A 20,160-nucleotide genomic window follows, 5' to 3' on the forward strand; every position below is an offset into this window, starting at 1 on the left:
TATATTTTCCTCTAGAGACTGCTTTAAATGTGTCCCAGAGATTCTGGTATGTTGTGTCTTCATTCTCGTTGGTTTCGAGGAACATCTTTATTTCTGTCTTCATTTCATTGTTTATCCAGTCAACATTCAAGAGCAAGTTGTTCAGTTTCCATGAAGCTGTGTGGTTCTGGGTTAGTTTTTGAATTTTGAGTTCTAACTTGATTGCACTGTGGTCTGAGAGAGTGTTTGTTACGATTTCCGTTCTTTTGCATTTGCTGAGGAGTGATTTACTCCCAATTATGTGGTCAATTTTAGAGTAGGTGTGATGTGGTGCTGAGAAGAATGTATATTCTGTGGATTTGGGGTGTTGAGTTCTGTAAATGTCTATTAGCTTTGCTTGGTCCAGGTCTGAGTTCAAGTCCTGGATATCCTTGTTAATTTTCTGTCTGGTTGATCTGTCTAATAATGACAATGGGGTGTTAAAGTCTCCCAGTATGATTGTGTGGGAGTCTAAGTCTCTTTGTAAGTCATTAAGAACTTGCCTTATGTATCTGGGTGCTCCTGTATGGGGTGCGTATATATTTAGGATCGTTAGCTCTTCTTGTTGCATTGATCCTTTTACCATTATGTAATGTCCCTCTTTGTCTCTTTTGATCTTTGTTGCTTTAAAGTCTAATTTATCAGAGATGAAAATTGCAACTCCTGCTTTTTTTTGCTCTCCATTTGCTTGGTAAATCTTCCTCCATTCCTTTATCTTGAGCCTTTGTGTATCCTTGCATGTGAGATGGGTTTCCTGGATACAGCACACCGATGGGTTTTGGCTTTTTATCCAATTTGCCAGTCTGTGTCTTTTGATTGGGGCATTTAGTCCATTTACATTTAGGGTTAATATTGTTATGTGCGAATTTGATACTGCCATTTTGGTGCTAGCTGGGTGTTTTGCCCTTTAGTTGAGCTGGTACTTGTTGTTCCTTTATATGTGTAGAGCCTCTTTCAGGAGGTCTTGTAGAGCTGGCCTGGTGGTGACGAAATCTCTGAGTAGTTGCATGTTCCCAAAGGATTTTATTTTTCCTTCACTTATGAAGCTTAGTTTGGCTAGATAGGAGATTCTGGGTTGAAAGTTGTTTTCTTTAAGGATGTTGAATATTGGCCCCCACTCTCTTCTGGCTTGTAGGGTTTCTGCTGAGAGATCTGCTGTGAGTCTGATGGGCTTCCCTTTGTGGGTAACTTGACCTTTCTCTCTGGCTGCCCTTAGTATTTTCTCCTTCATTTCAACCCTGGTGAATCTGACGATTATGTGCCTTGGGGTTGCTCTTCTTGACGAATATCTTTGTGGTGTTCTCTGTATTTCCTGGACTTGAATGTTTGCCTGCCTTGCTAGGTTGGGGAAGTTTTCCTGGATAATATCCTGAAGAGTATTTTCCAGCTTGGATTCATTCTCTTCGTCGCATTCGGGTACGCCTATCAAACGTAGATTAGGTCTTTTCACATAGTCCCACATTTCTTGCAGATTTTGTTCATTCCTTTTTACCCATTTTTCTCCAGTCTTGCCTTCCCGTTTTATTTCATTAAGTTGATCTTCGACCCTTGATATCCTTTCTTCTGCTTGGTCAATTCGGCTGTTGATACTTGTGCATGCTTCGCGAAGTTCTCGTGTTGCATTTTTCAGCTCCATCAATTCACTTATATTCCTTTCTATTTTGTCCATTCTCGTTAGCATTTCATCAAATCTTTTTTCAAGGTTCTTAGTTTCTTTGCATTTGGTTAGAACATGTTCTTTAAGTTCACAGAAGTTTCTTACTACCCACCTTCTGAAGTCTGATTCTGTCATTTCATCACACTCATTCTCCCTCCAACCTTGTTCCCTTGTTGGTGAGGAGTTGTGATCCCCTGTTGGAGGAGAGGTATTATGGTTTTGGGTGTTTTCATCCTTTTTGCGCTGGCTTCTCCCCATCTTTAAGGATTTATCCACCTGTCGCCTTTGTTGATGCTGTCTTTCAGATTGGTCTCAAATCTTTCAGATTGATGTTCTGTTTGTTGATGATGAGGTTATTTCTGTTTCTTGGTTTTCCTTCTGACAGTCTGGCCCCTCTGCTGTAGGTCTGCTGAGGTTCACTCCAGGCCCTGCTTGCCTGGGGTTCACCTGCAGCAGCTGCTGAACAGTAAGGGTTGTTACCAGTTTTCTTCTTCTGCTATGTTTGTCCCAGAAGGATACCCGCCTAGTGTCAATCTGATCTCTCCTTTATGAGGTGCCTCTTTGGATATATAGGGGTCAGGGTGCTGCTTGAGGAGATGGTCTCTTCTTTATAGGAACTGAAATGGTGAGCTGTGAGCTCTGTTGTTCATTCAGAGCTGCTGGGCAGGTACGTTTAGGTCTGCTGCAGCAGAACTCATAAACTGTTTTTGTTCCCAGGTGCTCTGGCCCAGGGATTTAGGGCTTTATTTATGAGTTTCCATTATGCTGCTGCCTTCTTTTTTTTTTTCCTTCAGAGCTGCCGTGCCCAGCAAGGAGGCAGCCTAGTCACTGTCGGCCTATAGAGGATTTGCTGAGCTGCTGTGGGCTCCGCCCAGCTGCCAAGTGAACTTCCCTGCAGTCCTGTTTATATGGGTGTAGTTAGAACTGCTTTGGCGATGGTGGCCCGCCTCTATTGAGTCTCTCTGCTGTGGCGGGTTTCCTTGGCAACAGCGGGCTGCCTCAGCAATGGCGGGTTGCCTTGGCAACGGCAGGCTGCCTGGGTAATGGCAGACGCCCCTCCCCCACAGAGCTGGACCGTCCCAGGTTCAGCTGCACTTCCTGTGAAACTCTCAATCCAGAGTTTCTGGTTGCTGTTCTTTTGTGGGTGTGGGACCAGCCGAGCCTGATAGCCTAGCTCCCTGCCTCAGGGCCTTTTTTAAGTTAGGTGTTCCAGTCGCCTGTTGAAGAGGTGCCGGGGTCTGTTTGTTTTCCCCTGCGGCCACTCTGCGCTGGCTTAAACAGTGGCACTGAGGTTTGTGGCTTTTTTCCCCCCCCCCCCCCCCCGGAATCTACTATCCTGGTTCCCTGCTCAGTCCCCTTTTTAAACAGACGAATGGGCGACTTCCCGTGGCTCCAATTACCAGCCAAAAGGGCACCCGGACCGGTGTATTTTGTACGGAGAACCGCTGCTCCGGGGCGCCGACAAAGCAGCCACGCGGGGCAAAGCAGCGGTGCCGGCCGGCACAGCCGCGCTGGCCAAAACAGCCGCACTGTTGACCTGTGGAGCTCCTCCGCCTGGGAACTGCCTAGTCTGTTGGCAATAAAAATGTGGCGTCCACTCACCCTGTGCGCTTTCACTGTGAGCTGCAATCCCGAGCTATTCCTAAATGGCCATCTTGGATCCTCCGCCTAATTTTTTTCTTTCTATGTTTTTTCATTTATTTCTTTGCTTATTTTATTTTTTCTTTTTTATTAGAAAAACAATGACATGAACAAATAGTTCTAAAAGAAGAAATACAGGTAGCCAACAAACACATGAAAAATGTGCAACATCACAAATCATCACAGAAATGCAAATTAAAAGCACACTAAGATGTCATCTTACACCAGTCAGAATGGCTTTTATTACAAAGTCAAAAATCAAACAGATGTTGGCATGGGGTGCAGAGAAAAGAGAAGACTTATACACTGTTGATGGGAATGTAAATTAGTTCAACCTCTGTGGAAAACAATATAAGCATTATCTCAAATAATTTATAATAGAACTACTATTTAAGCTAGCAATTTCACTACTGGGTATCTACCCAAAGTAAAAGAAATCATTATATGAAAAACACACCTGCACTCCTATGTTTATCACAGCACCATTCCCAATAGCAAATTAATGGAGACAACATAAGTGTTCACAAACAGTTTACTGGATAAAGAAAATTTAGTATGTATACTCCATGGAATACTATACAGCAATAAAAAAGAAGAAAATGATGTTCTTTGCAGCAACATGGTTGGAGCTGGAAGCTATTATCCAAATGAACTAACACAGATGCAAAAAAACAAATACTGCCTGTTCTCGCTTTAAAGTGGGAGCTAAATAAAGTGCACACATAGACATAAGGATACGGAAAATAGACTGGGAACTCCTAATTGGTGAGGATGGAATGGAGGTGAGGCTGAAAAATTACCTACTGAGTACAATGTCCATTATTTTGGTGATGAGTACACTAGAAGCCCACCCACTACCCTTACATATGTAATATTCATGCATTAAGCAAGTACATGTACTTCCTAAATTTAAAAGTTAAAAAATTAACAAATATTTTATTTCTTCTTCTTCTCTAATGATCAATGGTATTGAGCTTTTCTTCGTATCATTGTTGACCACATAAAAGTTTTCTTTTGAAAAGTGTCTGCTCATGTCATTTGCCTATTTTATAATGGGGTTGTTCATTTTCTTGTAAATTTGTTTAAGCTCTTTATAGATGCTGAATACTGGACCTTTGTCGGATGCATAGTTTGAAACATTTTTCTTCCATTATGAAGGTTGCCTATGTACTCTGTTGATAGTTTCTTTTGCTTTGTAGAAGCTCTTTAGTTTAATTAGATCACATTTACCAATTTTTGCATTTGTTGCAATTGCTTTTGGCATCTTTATCATCAAATCTTTGCCCGTGTTAATGATATTGCCTAGATTATCTTCCAGGATATTTATGGTTTGGAGATTTATATTTAAGTCTTTAATCCATGTTGAGTTAATTTTTTTGTATATCATGTAAGGAAAAGTTCCAGTTTTAGTCTTCTGCATATGACTAGTCAGGTATCTGAGCACCATTTATTGATCCTATTCATCATTGCTTGTTTTTGTCATGTTTGTGAAAGATCTGATAGTTGTAGGTGTACAATCTTATTTCTGGGTTCTATATTCTCTTTTCTTGTCCTACATGTCTGTTTTTATACCAGTACCATGTTGTTTTGGCTACTGTAGACCTGTAGTACAGATTGATGTCAGGTAGTGTGATGCTTTCAGCTTTGATTCTTTTGCTTAGGATTTCCTTGGATATTCAGGCTCTTTTTTGATTCTATAAGAATTTAAAAATAGTTTCTTTGCCATTTTGGAGAATCTCAATGGTAATTTAATAGGAATAGCTTTGAACCGATACATTGCTTTAAGCAGTGTGGCCATTTTAATTATATTTATTCTTCGTATTCATGAGCATGGAACGTTTTTCCATTTGTGTCTTCTCTGATTTCTTTGAGCATTGAATTGTAGTTCTCCTTGTAGATATCTTTCACCTCTGTAGTTAGCTGTATTCCTGTATATTTTATTATTTTTATTATTATTATTATAATTTAAGTTATGGGAAATGTGCTGTATTCCTATGTATTTTATTCCTTTTATTATTATTATGCTTTAAGTTATGGGGTACGCTTGCAGAATGTGCAGATTTTTTAAATAGGTAGGCATGTGCTGTGGTGATTTGTTCCACCCACCAATGAGTCATCTAGGTTTTAAGCCCCACATGCGTTAGGTATTTGTCCTAATGCTATCCTTCCCTTTTCCCCTCAGCCCATTTCAGGCCCTGGCGTTTGATGTTCCTCTCCCTGTGTCCATGTGTTCTTATTGTTCAACTCCCACTTATGAATGAGAATACATGGTGTTTGATTGTCTGTTCCCGTTTTAGTTTGCCGAGAATGATGGTTTCCAGTATCATCCATGTCCCTGGAAAGGACGTGAACCCATTCTTTTTTATGTCTGTATAGTATTCCAGGGTGTATATGTGCCACATTTTCTTTATCTGGTCTATCATTGATAATGCATTTTGGTAGGTTCCAAGTCATTGCTATTGTGAATAGTGCTGCGATAAATATACGTGTGCATGTGTCTTTATAGTAGAATGATTTATAATCCTTTGGGTATATACCCAGTAATGGGATTGCTGGGTCAAATGGTATTTCTGGTTGTAGATCCTTGAGGAATCGTCCCACTGTCTTTCATAATGGTTGAACTAATTTACATTCCCACCAACAGTGTAAAAGTGTTCTTATTTCTTTGCATCCTGGCCAGCATCTGTTGTTTCCTGACTTTTTAATGATCGCCATTCTAACTGGTGTAAGATGGTATCTCATTGTGATTTTGATTTGCAATTCTCTAATGACCAGTGATGATGAGCTTTTTTTCATGTTTGTTGGCGGCATCAATGTCTTCTTTTGAGAAGTGTCTCTTTATACCCTTTGCCCACTTTTTGATGGGGTTGTTTTTCTCTTGTAGATTTGTTTAAGTATCTTGTAGATTCTGTATATAAGACCTTTGTCAGATGGATAGATTGCAAAAATTTTCTCCCACTCTATAGGTTGCCTTTACACTCTGATAATAATTTATTTTGCTGTGTGGAAGCTTTTTAGTTTAATTAGATCCCATTTGTCAATTTTGGCTTTTGTTGCAATTGCTTTTGATGTTTTAGTCATGAAGTCTTTGCTCATGCCTATGTCCTGAATGGTATTACCTAGGAGTTCTTCTGGGGTTTTTATGGTTTTCAGCCTTATGTTTAAGTCTTTAATCCATCTTGAGTTAATTTTTTTGTCAGATGTAAGGAAGGGGTCCAGTTTCTGTTTTCTGCATATGGCTAGCCAGTTTTCCCAGCATCATTTATTAAACAGGGAATCCCTTCTCCATTGCTTGTTTTTGTCAGGTTTGTCGAAGATCAGATGGTTGTAGATATTTGGCATTGTTTCTGAGGCCTCTCTTCTGTTCCACTGTTCTATATATCTGTTTGGGTACCAGTATCATGCTGTTTGCAATATAGTTTGAAGTGAGGTAGCATGATGCCTCCAGCTTTGTTTTTTTTCCTCAGAGTTGTCTTAGCTGTATGGGCTCTTTTTTTGTTTCCATATTAAATGTAAAGTACTTTTTTCTAATTCTGTGAAGAAAGTTAATGGTAGCTTGATAGGAATAGCATTTAATCTATAAATTACTGTAGGCAGTATGCCCATTTTCACCATATTGATTCTTCCTATCCAAGAGCATGGATTGTTTTTTCCATTTGTTTGTGTCCTCTCTTGTTTCCTGGAGCAGTGGTTTGTAGTTCTCCTTGAAGAGGTCCTTCACGTCCCTTGTATATTATATTCTTAGGTAATTTATTTTCTTTGTAGCAATTGTGAACTGGAGTTCATTCATGATTTGACTTTCTATTTGTCTGGTATTGGTGTATAGGAATGCTTGTTATTTTTGCACTTTGATTTTGTATCCGGAGACTTTGCTGAAGTTGCTTATCAACTTACGGAGTTTTGGGGCTGAGACGATGGTGTTTTCTAAATATACAATCATGTAATCTGCAAACAGAGACACTTTGACTTTCTCTCTTCCTATCTGAATACACTTTATCTTTTTCTCTTGCCTGATTGCCCTGGCCAGAACTTCCAGTACTATGTTGAATAAGAGTAGTGAGAGAAGTCATCCTTGTCTTTTGCTGGTTTTCAAAGGGAATGCTTCCAGCTTTTGCCCATTCAGTATGATATTGGCTGTGGGTTTATCATAAATAACTTATTATTTTGAGATATGTTTCATCAATATCAAGTTTATTGATTGTTTTTAGCATGAAGGAGTGTTGGATTTTATCAAAGGCCTTTTATAAATCTATTGAGATAATCATGTAGTTTTTGTCATTGGTTCTGTTTATGTAATAGATTACATGTATTGATTTACGTATGTTGAACCAGCCTTGCATCCCTGAGATGAAGCCAACTTGATTATGTTGGATAAGCTTTTTTATGTGCTGCTGGAGTAGGTTTGTCAGAGGGCCCCTGACCCCATCCTCATCTTAGTGGATTTGTCTACCTTTGATTTTTGATGCTGATGACCTTTGGATGGGAGTTTTGGATGGTTGTCCTTTTAATTGATGCTGATGTTATTGCTTTCTGTTTGTTAGTTTTCCTTCTAACAGTCAGGCCCCTCTTTTGCAGGTCTGCTGGAGTTTGCTGGAGGTCCACTCCAGACCCTGTTTGCCCGAGTATCACAATGGGGAACCCAGAACAGCAAAGATTGCTGTCTGTCCTTCCTCTGGAAGCCTTGTCCCAGAGGGGCACCTGCCTGATGCCAGTCAAAGCACTCCTGTATGAGATGTCTGTCAACTCCTGCTGGGAAGTGTCTCTCAGTTAGGAGGCATAGGTGTCAGGGCCCACTTGAGGAGGCAGTCTGTCCCTTAGATGAGCTTGAGCACCGTGCTGGGAAATCTGGGGCTCACTTCAGAGCTGGCATGCAGGAATGTTTTAGTCCACTGAAATTGCTCCCACAGCCACCCCTTCTGTCAGGTGGTCTCTCCCAGGGAGATAGGAGTTTTATCTATAAGCCCCTGACTGGAGCTGCTGCATTTCTTTCAGAGATGCCCTGCCCAGTGAGGAGGAATCTAGAGAGGCTGTCTGGCCACAGCCACTTTGCAGCGTTGTAGTGAGTCCCACATACTTTAAACTTCCCTGCAATTTCCTTAATACTGTGAGGGGAAAACCACCTACTCAAGCTTCAGTAATATTGAACACCTCTCTCTCCACCAAACTTGATCATCCCAAGTAAACTTGAGACAGCTGTGTTGGCAGCATGAATGTCAAGCTAGTAGTTCTTAGCTTGCTGGGCTCTGTAGGAGTGGGACCTGCTGACCAAGACCATTTGGCTCCCTGGCTTCAGCTCCCTTTCCAGGGGAGTGAATAGTTCTGTCTTGCTGGGATTCCAGGCACTTTTGGGGTATAAAAAAATAACTGCTGCAGCTAGCTCAGTGTCTGCCCAAACAGCCACCCAATTTTATGCTTGAAACCCAGGGCCCTGGTTGTTTAGGCCCACAGGGAACTCTCCTGGTCTTTGGGTTGCAAAAACCAATGGAAAAGCATGATATCTGGGCCAGACATCACAGTCCTTCAAGGCTTCCCCTGGCCAAGGGAGGGAGGTCCCTGGGCTTTTGCACTTCCTAGGTGAGGTGACACCCCACCCTGCTTCTGCTTGCCCTCTGTGAGCTGTACCCACTGTCTAACCAGTTCCAATGAGATGAACCAGGTACCTCAGTTGGAGATGCAGAAATCACCCACCTTTTGCATTGGTTTTGCTGGAAACTACAGACTGGAGCTGTATCTATTTGGCCATATTGCCACATTCCTCTGAATTTTATTCTTTTGTGACAGTTGTGAATGGGAGTTCACTGCTGATTTGGCTCTCAGATTGACTGTTGTTGGTGTATAGGAATGCTAGTAATTTTGTACGCTGATGATCTATCCTGAGATTTTGTTCAAGTTGTTTATCAGCATAAGAAGCTTTTGGTCTGATATCATGGGGTTTTCTAGACATAAGATCACGTCATTTGCAAACAGGGATAGTTTGAATTTCTTGTTTCTTATTTGGATGCCATTTATTTTTTTCTGTTGCCTGATTGCCTTGGATAGGACTTTCAACCCTATGTTGAATAGGAGTGGTGAGAGAAGATATACTTTTGCTGATTTTCAAGGGAAATGCTTCCAGCTTTTTTGTCTGTTCAGCATGATGTTGGCTGTGGATTTGTTGTATATGATTCAATATTTTGAGGTATGTTCCTTCAATACCTAGTTTATTGAGAGATTTTAAGACGTAGGGATATTGAATTTTATTAAGCATTTTCTGCATCTATTGAGATAATCATGTGGTTTTTATCTTTAATTCTGTATATGTGATGAATCACATTTGTTAATTTGCATATGCTGAACCAAACTTGCATCCCAGGTGTAAAGCCTACTTGATCGTGGTGGATAAGCTTTTTGATGTGCTGCTGGATTCGGTTTGCCAGTATTTTATTGAGGATTTTTGAATGAATATTCATCAAGAATATGGGTCTGAAATTTTCTTTTTTTGTTGTATCTCTGCCAGGTTTTGGTATCAGGATAATGCTGGCATCATGAAATGATCTAGGGAGGAGTTTCTCCTTTATTTCCTCGAATAGTTTCAGTAGGAATGGCACCAGCTCCTCCTTGTTTGTCTGATGTTGGGTTATTTTGATTGGTAGGCTATTTATTACTTCCTCAAATACAGAGCTCATTATTGTTCTGTTCAGGGATTTAATTTCTATGTGTTTCAGTATTGGGAGGGTGTATGTGTCCAAAAATGTATTCATTTGTTTAATGTTTTTTTATTATTTTATGTGTATAAAGTTGTTCCTAATGTTCTCTTCTAGTTGGTTGTACTTCTCTGTGTCACTAGTAAATCCCCATTGTCGTTTCTGATTGTGTTTGTATCTTCTCTCTTTTCTTCTTATTAGACTAGTTAGTGGCCTATTTATTTTGTTAATTAAAAAAAAAAAACAAAAACAAAACAACAACAACAACAACAAAAAAAAACAGCTCCTGGATTCATGAACGTTTTCAATGGCTGTTTGGGTCTCAATCAGTTATGTTTCAGCTCTGATTTTGACTATTTCTTGTCTTTTATTAGTTTTAGGATTTGTTTGCTGTTAGTTCTCTAGTTCTTTTAGCTGAGATGTTAGGCTGTTAACTTAAGATCTTTCTTTATTATGTGGGCATTTAGTGCTGTAAATTTCCCTCTTAACATTGCCTTAGCTGTGTCCCAGAAATTCTGGTATGTTTTATCTTTGCTCTTATTACTTTCAAAGAACTTTTGAGTTCTCCCTTAATTTTAGTATTTATCCAAATGTCATTCAGGAGCATCTTATATAATTTCCATGTAATTGTAATGTTTTGAGTGAATTTCTTAGCCTTGATTTCTAATATGATTGTGCTGCAGTCTAAGAGACTGTTTTCTTATGATTTCAGGGTTGTTTTGCATATGTTGAAGATTTTTACTTCTGATTATGTGATTGACTTCAAAACAAGTGCCATGTGGAGATGAGGATAATGTATATTCTCTTGTTTTGGCATGGAGTATTCTTTAGCTATATATCAGACCCATTTGATCCAGAGCTGAATTCAGGTCTTGAATATTTTTGTTAATTTTCTGTCCTGATTATTTATCCAATATTGTAAGTAAGATATTAAAATTGCCCACTTTAATTGTGTCTAAGTCTCTTTGAAGGCCTCTAAAACCTTGCTTTATAAATCTGGGTGCTCCTTTCTGGAGTTCATATATATTTAGGAACATTAGATCTTCTTGTTGAATTGAACCCTTTGCCATTATGTAATGCCCTTCCTTGTCTTGTTTGATCTTTGTTGGTTTAAAGTCTGTTTTGCCAGAAACTAGGATTGAAATACGTGTTTTTTTCTATTTTTCCATTTGCTTGGTAAATTTTTCTTCATTTCTTTATTTTAAGCCTACAAGTGTCTTTCCACATGAGATGAGTCTTTTGAAGACCGCATACCAATGGGCATTGGTTCTTTATTCAGCTTGCCATTCTATTTCTTTTAATTGGGGCATTTAGCTCATTTACATTTAAAATTAATACTGTTATGTATAAATTTTATCATGTCATTATTATGCCAGCTGGTAATTTTTTCAGACTTTTTTTGTGGTTCCTTTATACCGTTACTTGTCTGTGTAATTCAGTGTGTTTTGTAGTGACTGGGAATGATTTTTCCTTTCCATCTTTTAGTGCTTCCTTCAGGAGATCTTGCAAGGCATGCCTGGTATTGACAAAGTTTCTGCTTTCAAGTTGGCATAGTTCATTTTCCAATAAATACCTGTTGGTTATTTCAGAGTTTTCCATCCTCAGGTTCATTGGACACCACCCTTATTGCTTTCTTCTTCAGCCAGAACACACATGGATATCATACAAATAATCTGATTTTAATCTATTTTAAACACTGTCCATAGGTATTTACTTTTGCTATATAGTTTCTCTGTCTCTTTTTATATAAAAATTTGAATAGATTAAAATATTATTCTGTTGCGATTTTCAAATCTTTCTGGGCTCTGATCAAATGTATCTTAATTCTAACTTTCTTATTAGATCAAGAATTTTGAAGTATCAGCAGTAGAATCTTTCTTTCAAATTAAATATTACAATGACCTTGTATGTTTACAAAATATACAAGCTTTTATAAAAAAGATAAGAGCTTTTTTAACATAAAACTGATAAAAGCTTTAAAAAAACAGAACAAATTGTAGGTATTAGTTTTGACAGTTGATTTCTTGTTATAAGTATGTAAATTGAATAAGAATGAAATAGCATTTTCAATAAAAACTAAATCCAATACAATGTCCTACTTCTCTCCTTTCTGATGATTCAAATTATTATTGATTCAATTATGTGCTGGAGAGATATCCTTGTGCCATGCTAAGCATTTAATTGAATGTGGCTTGGATGCACTACAGCCATAGATTGGCTTATACAATTTACTTTCATAATCATGGATAGGACATTTTTTAAAGACCATGTTGGCAGTGTAAATTTAATCAATGGTATACTTGCAAAATTTTTGAGTATGTTCTGCAGATATCATGTACTGCTTTATTCCCATGTCTGCAGAAAAAGTTGGTAAATTGACAACTGAAATCAATGTGATTGACACCTCAACAAAAAGCTAAACTTTGGTATATGACATATTTGAATGTACATTTAATCAATTGGTTAATTCATTAAGACAGATGTTTAAAAAATAAAATTTAGGTCAAACATTCCTGGAACACTGATGCACTATTAACCATAATTTGAAAACTACTGAATTATAATATATTTATATATATATATATATATATTAATTGCATTTTAGGTTTTGGGGTACATGTGGAGAACATGCAAGATTGTTGCATAAGTACATACATGGAAATGTGGTCTGCTGCCTTCCTCCCCATTTTATTTAGAAAATATTACTTTATCTTTCTACTTTGGAATGTGTAACCCAATCAGTGTGTTTAGCTCAGATATTAACTTTAACTCATATATAACCCATATGGTTATTAGTGGTAGTGAAAGTATCCATGTCACCACCAGTGAATTTGTACATGTCTGCAGCCACCTTAATTCTTGCCTCCCCAGAAAGAATTTGACTGCAAGCAATAAGGCAGAAGGAGAGACTGAGGCAAGTTTAAGAGCAGGAGTTAAAGTTTATTAAAAAGCTTTAGAACAGTAATGAAAGAAAGGAAAGTACATTTGGTAGAGGTCCAAGTGGGCAGCTTGAAGGACTAGTGTGGGAATTAACCTTTTGACTTGGGGTTTTATATGCTGGCCTACTTTAGGTATTTTGCATCCCATTTCCCTTGATTCTTCCATTGGGGCGGGCTGCCCACATATGCAGTATGTTCACTGAAGTTGTATGCATGCTCACTTGAGGCGTATTTCCCTTTACCTGAAGAATTTCCCTGGAAGGTCATACTCTACTATTTTGCCTCTTAATGTACATGCTTGAGACCATTTGCCTAACTCTTGATATCTAATCAGGAAGCTGCTGATCACCAGTTTCAGTTGTTTTTATCTACTGGAAAACTGTCTTTCCCTGGTGCTGACTGCAACAAATTATTATTTTAGAGAGGGAGTGTGACAATTACCCGACCATGACTTGATAAGTGCCTGACATTCCTGGTGGAGTTGGAGGGAAGAACCCTCTCCTGCCCAGCTCATGCCTGGCTAGCTACCTACTATAACAAGGTAGCATGGTAATAAGGAAAGGATTTTAAATTCAATTGAAATTTGGATGTTCTGTACTAGCAAAACTTTCATGACCTGTGAAGAAAGTGATTCACTTTATGAGGCTACCATTTAGCTATAGTAGAAAATAAATATGACAGAAACTGTCAACCAAAGCTTGCAACTTGTTTAATTTTATCTCCTTTTCCTAAAAGAGAGTGAGTTTTATCTGTCTGTGTAGATATCATTTAAAGTGCACTTGAGGCATTACTTTGCTACAGCACACATTTTAGGTAATCAAGTATAAATCATCATTTTTTTCTTCTTTTGGTAAATTATTTTATTTGTTATGAATCTCTGTGTGTGTGTGTGTCCATGTGTGTTTATATGAAAATACAGCCAGCCAGTTTGGCTTTCTTATGAATGTAAAATGCATAGTAAATGATTGTCCCCAAATTAGATTTGCATTGCTTATTTACTATCCCATTTATTTATATGACAGTAAAGGAAGAATAATAGTTAAGCAAGTCACTTTACTAATAGTAGCATTTTGTTTTTAATGAAGCCACTGCAATACGGTTTTCAAAGTAGTTTTGAAATCAGATCTCAACAGTGCGTATTGGATAACTAAATGCCTATCGGGTAAAAGGGGATGGGTGCTAATTACTTTAACAATGCTAGAAAGAAGCTGAATCAGAACAATAGCAGAGAAAAACAACTGATATTTATAGGATTTTAACCTAAAATTAAAATGAAGAGACTTCAAATTTATTAAAAGTAATCAAAGTATTATATAGGCTTTGAAACTTTGGGAAATCAGTTATATTCTATTACTGTAGATCAATTCATCTTTGTAGCTAATGATTAGAAAGGAATACTATGTAGCAGTGCTGTGAAGACAGTAGTGTGATATCTGTTGTCATTGAAATAGATTGGTTTTGTACTCTATGTTCATCAGAAGCTGATTAGTTTGTGTTTAAACACTACACTCAAAGGTCTGGCTATTGCCAATCTCTTACTACCAGTTATATTTGCCACCGGTTATATTTCCACATAGGTCAGTAGTCTTAGTGGAATGGAAACTAATTTTTTAGAAGAATGAAATTTAGTCTTGCCAGTTATACATTTTTTCTGAGACATATAGCTATACTTAATAAAAATGAATAGGCTTAGGTACATACTTAATTTTTTTAACATAGTGCCTATGCAAAGATATGGGTCTTCTTACAAAACTTTTATCAATTGGGTTTCTGAAGGAATCCTTCAACTTTGAAAATGTCTCTCCACAGTCATAAGTATGCATTAAACATCATTCCTAACTTTTGTTTTGTTTTGTTTTGTTAATTGAGTTGTAATGTTCCCTTTATGTAGTCAGGAGTTTGACCAGTTCAATCTGGCCTTCTCCAATGAGATTTTACTACACGCAAACTACACGCACAGTGTGTCAGCCGGTTTGCCCTGACTTTTAGTCTGACTGTAATTTGTATATTATGCGATTTTGAGCAAGCTGAATAACTTCTGTCTCAAACTTCATCTGTAACAAGGCAATGATTATAAACTATGTGAAAATTAAAGGGGTTAAAGTATGCAAAAATGTATGTTACACACAGCTTGACATATACCAAGGTTTACATGTAAGTACTGAATCTTATTGTTTTCCACATATTTTGAATATAATACTTTCTATATTTTTTTCATGTTTGAAGGTATTTCACCACAGATCTTGAAGAAACTTTAAACTTCTTGCATTCAGCTATGTAATGAATTATCTTTGCTGAAATCTGTTTAAACATCTGCAGTGGAATGGCTTTTTGACTTTAGATGGCAGAACCTAGGGTTTGCAATTCCTAATATAGGACTTCTTATAAAGCAGATTTTTTGGGGCCATTTTGCCAACCAGTGACCTCCATGGCTGATGATGCCCCTACCCTAGCCTGCTCCTCACTTGGCCCAAGGCCCGCTGCTGGAGTGCCTCAGCTACTTGGCCCGCTTGCGTTATAGCTTTTACCCATGTTCGGTGGTTCCCAAGCTCTTGTTTCACATCCAAGAATGAGGATACTCTGACAATTCAAAGGGAGAGGAGGATAAAGAATAATTTTACTGAGTGATATAACAGCTATTAGCACAGAGGAGATGTGGAGATGCCTGCCAAGATTTGGGTACATGGGGCTTGGCTTTGTTTAGCTCCCTTGTTCTTATTTTCCCAAAGAAACCTCCAAGTTATGGATACCTATCACCTGGCAGAATTTACAGGATAATTGCCCAGAACTAGAATATTGATCCAGGTTTTTACATTGCCCATCTCTTTTGTTTCTTCTTAGCTGCAGCCAGAAATCACTGGTTGGTTCACAGGAACAAGCAGGGTTAGTCTAAAATGCAGACAAAAAATTAAAAACAAGTAATGAAACTAGAATTTAATAACAAGTGTATAATAAGTTTTGAAACAGAATCTTTCTTAATCCAGTCTTCATTTTTGTTAAAAACAAATCATTATAAGACTGAGTTGTTTGCAAAATAAACTTTAGTCTTATATTTGGCCTGATTATTTGCATAAAGTACAGCAAGAATAATGGTCTTTCACATAGGCTTTTAAATTGGCTTTGATGGAACTCCATTCTACAAGAAATCTCAGATATGACTTTTTAAAGCTGAGCCCAGCCATGAGTTTATATCCTCAAATACCAATGAATTGGGTAAATTTCTCTCTTTCTGAAGTCCTAAGATGATAAACTGGGGCTTTTGGGATTGTTAGAAATTTACATTCTTTGCTCACCACAGGTTAGAAACCCTGCACAGGGACTATGTAGGCAAGGTATAAGGCCAGTTTCTGCAAGGGGCCTTTACTGATCTGTAAGGCAATCTTGGTTTCTTAAGGGAAAGCACACTTCCCATCAAAGCCTTGGTAAAACAACCAGTTTCTCCAATTACATCCTGTTGCAAAAGAAAATGGATTCTAACTGTACTTATGAAAATAAGTATACTTATACTACAATATGTCAAGAATACTCACAAATGGTTTCCAAATTCTGGGGAAAAAAAGGCAGAGAGAAACAAATATGCTCCGAATTTTGTTCACAGGTGTATAGCTTACTCAATTGTTAAAAGCTGTAAATAGCTCAAAATATAAATTGTCCTGACTTTGAAAAACAAAGAATCAGCAACATTTTAAGCAAAAGTTAAAAAGGATTACTTCAGTTTTTTATTAGTTTAGTGTCTTTCATTAAGTCTTTTTCTGCTTGATATTCATGAACATTTCAGCTCTTCATGAGTCCTGTAAGTTTTTCTTCTATTTCAATGTCACAATCTCCAAAATTACAAGAAACCTGAATTTGAGAGCACCTGTTAAAGTCCTATAGCTGATTTTAAAAATCTTTCGAAGAGAATCAAAACAAGACAGCAATAGTCAGTGAATGACAAAATGTATTCAGGTAGTCACAGTCAAAAACACAATTGACAAAGAAATGTTATTTCTGTGGTTAACAATAACTTAACATAATAACCTTAATTATAATTGATAGCATATACTCAGATATTAGAATTTTAGAAATCACATACAATTTTGGAACATATATTAATATTATCCACTAAAATACAACCTGAAGAAGATTAAATGTTATTTTTATTTTGAAAATTGCATGTAACTACACATATCAAATAATCCTGTTTCCTTTTTTTTTTTTGGATGCCCTAGAGGCCCTCTCTATCATCCAAAAGCTAGGGGTCAGAAAATACAATTTTTGAAGCTGAAATTTGATTTTGGAAAGACTGTTAAATGTGTTAGAGGCTTAAAATATTTGATATTATGAAATAGAATTTCAGATTACCATAGGTTGTTTGTTTAGACAAAATGATGACTGAAAAACATTTTAAAAAGGCAAAAACCTTTTAACTATTAGGAGGGAAGACTTAGCTTTCCAAAAAATCAGTCCTCTGTTTTTCCCTTCCTTTTTTTGTTAGTTTATTTGCAAGGCAAAAAAAAAAAAATCTTTTATTATCCTTTAATATTACATGAAAGCCTTGATCAAGAGAGAGAATGTCACATTTCTCCCATAAATTATTCTACTATTAATGTTAACCTCTATTTTTAAAAATGAAATCTTATTGATAATTCTTCCAATATTGACAAGTTTGACCATGTGGTGAGAGTCTTATAAAGCTTTTATAACCCTTTGTAAATTTTTGTTAAAGAGCAGACCAGTGCTTTAAGAAAACCTTTTGCTTTTATTTCAATGCTGAATTTATTTAAAAAAAAACCATATAATACCCTTTTGAATTTAGTCAATATGTTCACACATATAATTTATTTTGAAAAATTAATCTTTACAAACCTTTCAGAACTTTATTAAACCTGTAGCTTTTTAAAATTCAATATAAAACCATTCTTTAACCCTCTAAACTAGGCAAAAATTTAAATTCCCATGCCATCTAATAATCTTTTACTAAAAACACATTTTATTTTTCTTACACATCTTGCATGTAAATCCATTTTTAGTAGTCTCAGTTACATGTTATAATGGTAACTATTAGCAACTTTTTCTGGGATGCATGTGCAGAAGGTGCAGGTTTGTTACATGGGTAAACGTGTGCTATGATGGTTGGCTGTACCTATCAACTCATCACCTAAATATTAAGACCCACATGCATTAGGTATTTATCCTGATGGTCTCCATCCCTCTAGCCACCCCCCAACAAGCCCCAGTGTGTCTTGCTCCCTTCCCTGTGTCCATGTATTCTCATTGTTTGGCTCCCACTTATGAGAGAAAACATGTGGTATTTGGTTTTCTGTTTCTGTGATATTTTGCTGAATATGATGACTTTCAGCTACATCCATGTCCCTGAAAAGGACATGATCTCATTCCTTGTTATGACTACATAGTATTCCATTATATATATGCACCACATTTTCTTTATCCAGTCTATAATTTGGGTTGATTCCATGTCTTTGCTATTGTGAATAGTGCTGCAATAAACATATGTGTGCATGTACCCTTGTAATAGAATAACTTATATTCCTTTTTGTATATACCCAGTAATGAAATTGCTGGGACAAATTTTATTTCTTGTTCTGTATTCTTGAGGAATAGCCACACTGTCTTCCACAATGGCTGAACTAATTAACATTTCCACCAACCTTACTATTTCTCCAAAGCCTTGCCAGCATCTGTTTTTTCTTGATTTTTTAGTAATCACCATTCTGACTGGTGTGAAATGATATCTCATTGTGTTTTTGATTTGCAGCTCTCTTACGACCAGTGATAATGAGTTTTTTCATATGCTTGTTGACTACATAAATGTCTTCTTTTTAGAAGTGTTCATTAATATCATTTGCCCACTTTTAGATGGGGTTGCTTGTTTGTTTTCTTGTAATTTTTTTTAAGTTCCTTGTAAGTTCTGGATATTAGACCTTTGTCAGATGGGTAGAAGCAATTTTTAATTTTAATGTGAAACCTAATCAGTTATTTTAATTATGTATTAGGCACAGATAAGGTCTGACTCTTTCCAGCATAGTTAGGGGCTCGTTAAACTCCATATGCCCCAAGGCTTTACCAAAATGTAAAGCAGACAAATTGCACAATTTTCAAAGGCCAAATAAGCAGTTGATGACCTTAAAGCATTTAGCAAACCTAGTATCTGACCTGTATAATTTACACAGCATATTTACATTTTGAAGGCATTTGTATTTTACCAATAATCTTTAAACCTGTATTTGTTTTTCACAGATTAATGTCACATAAATTCAAAAAATATTTGATCTAGTGCTTGTTTTCTTTAAGACAAATTATTAGAGGTTTTAAAAATATAAACATCATACATATAACACATATATAACTACACAGACAGGTAGAAGAAGATCCAGTAGTTGTAAGATTTTTTATTTGCCAAACTCCTAATTGGATTATTGGCCACAGAGTGGGGTCCTTCAAAAAACAGGGATAAGATAACATGCTGTTTCTAGGGCCTAGTAGGCAGATACAGCTGGAAGACTAAAACAGATTTTGTGAGGAATCAATCTGTTTTTAATTTCTAGGGTTCCATGAAGAAAACACTTTTTTTCCCCAAAATGAGATTAGTGGCATTTTCTCTGTTTTTTTCCCAAGCAGTCCCAGGCTATCAGAACTTATCTAAGGGCCTCTCATGCATGCATTAAGAGTAAATGAAAGTAGTTTATTTGACTGAGGAGAAAAATACTTTTTTCCAGCAAAACAAGATTGATGAACAGAAAAAAAAAAAATATTTTAAATATACCTCTAGCTTGGATATCCACTTTTAATTAAGCTGACTTTTAATCATAGTGCTCTTTAAGATTATTTTAAATCCCTTATTACCCAAGTTTAGCCAAACCAAGCAGCCAGTATTTCTAAATTTTGAACTTTACTAAAAGTAAGCTCACAGGTGAAATCAACAAGCCTCAACTAAGGTTATTACTTAACCACAAATGTGTGAGGTATTTTCAAAGAGGTGGCAAACAGTTTTTACAGAAAAGCTAGCTTAGCGAAGGGAAGATTTAATAAAGGAAACTGGAAGTTGTTCATGGAGGGGAGGAAAAACAGCAAATCTTAAAAGTCACACAGTTATTAACCAGAAAGTACTCATTCCCTAAGCCAGGATTGAACCCAGGCTGCCATTGTAAAGTGGCAGATACTAAAAGAAAGAACTGCTACATGGTTACAATGTTAAGCTCCCAAAGATGTAAAACAAGAA

Source organism: Sapajus apella, unplaced genomic scaffold, assembly GCF_009761245.1.
Source record: "Sapajus apella isolate SASKATOON/1434 unplaced genomic scaffold, GSC_monkey_1.0 scaffold176, whole genome shotgun sequence".
Classification (NCBI taxonomy): Eukaryota; Metazoa; Chordata; class Mammalia; order Primates; family Cebidae; genus Sapajus; species Sapajus apella.